General features: G+C 45.2%; 1 long non-coding RNA gene across 1 annotated transcript in view; it reads right to left on the reverse strand.

Moving 5' to 3' along the window:
• LOC118477534 overlaps positions 1 to 741 on the reverse strand; it is a 3,671-nt gene extending 2,930 nt beyond the window's left edge. Inside the window, exon 1 of the long non-coding RNA XR_004858446.1 lies at positions 207 to 741. This is a non-coding gene — a long non-coding RNA (uncharacterized LOC118477534). The remainder of the gene's footprint in view (positions 1 to 206) is intronic.
• Positions 742 to 1,075: the final 334 nt, after the last annotated feature.

Below are 1,075 nucleotides of genomic sequence, written 5' to 3' on the forward strand. Positions count from 1 at the left end.
AGAGAGAGAGAGAGAGAGAGAGAGAGAGAGAGAGAGAGAGAGAGAGAGAGAAATAGACAGAAAAAGATAGCGCAGAAAAAGAAGGGTGTCACCATTGGTTTGCCGGCACAAAAAGAAATGATACAATGTGCACCGACAGTTAAAAAACAAAAAGACTGTATAGGAACATCACAATATTTTTACAATGGTACACTATGCACACTCACATGTAATGGAAGTCTTTCGCGAACAGCAATTTAGAGATCACCTCACCTCGTCAGCGAACAGAGTCTCTTATCAGGTGAAGAGCTGATGATAAGTGGTTTGACCTTAGATACTACTGAGTTCGGATAGAACGACACTGCTTTTAAGTACCATCAACCAGGAAAGTCACAAAAGCCGGAAGAAGAGCATAGAGTGCTGTGATGTAACCGACGAGGCTACGTACCACCATGCTGCTCGAACACAACTACAAGAATACAGAGTAAAGGTGTAATTGTGAAAGCTGGACATGGTCGGAAATAGGAATAACGGTCACTTCACTCCAATATTTTAATTGTCCAAGAAATCCATGATAAAAAATTCAAGAAAAGTACTGTATAATAACAAAATGAAACGAGACATTGACTACTGAATAAATAGATTTATATTGTGTTTCCCTTGCCCTGTCTGTTCAGTGTCCCATTTCTGTGTGGCACAGTTTTCTATCTGTTGCGCTGACAAGTCTGATACGATCGATGGCATGTGAACTCCCAACCTTTCTCCGGGTACGCGTATTTCCGAACACGAGCGCGAGAATGCTCAATGAGTAAAGTTGATGCTCACACTCGAGGGGGGCGCGTGGCTGGCCCCAGATAAGCGCTCGTGACCGCCGGGGTTTGAGGAAGGAGCGTGAGCTAATTAGGCGCGTTCACAATCAGTCTGTCCCTGTCCGCCTCATGCACGTGCGAAAGATATCGCTAGTGAGTCATGGGAGTGCGTCCTTCAGGTGAGACTTGCAGTAGCAGCTGTTGAACAGTGCAGGCTAGGTGATTTAGGGGGCTTTGGGTATGTGAGGGTGGATTGTGTGTGTGTGTGTGTGTGTGTGTGTGTGTGT

The sequence above is a fragment of the Aplysia californica genome, unplaced genomic scaffold (genome assembly GCF_000002075.1).
Source record: "Aplysia californica isolate F4 #8 unplaced genomic scaffold, AplCal3.0 scaffold00128, whole genome shotgun sequence".
NCBI classification, from domain to species: domain Eukaryota; kingdom Metazoa; phylum Mollusca; class Gastropoda; order Aplysiida; family Aplysiidae; genus Aplysia; species Aplysia californica.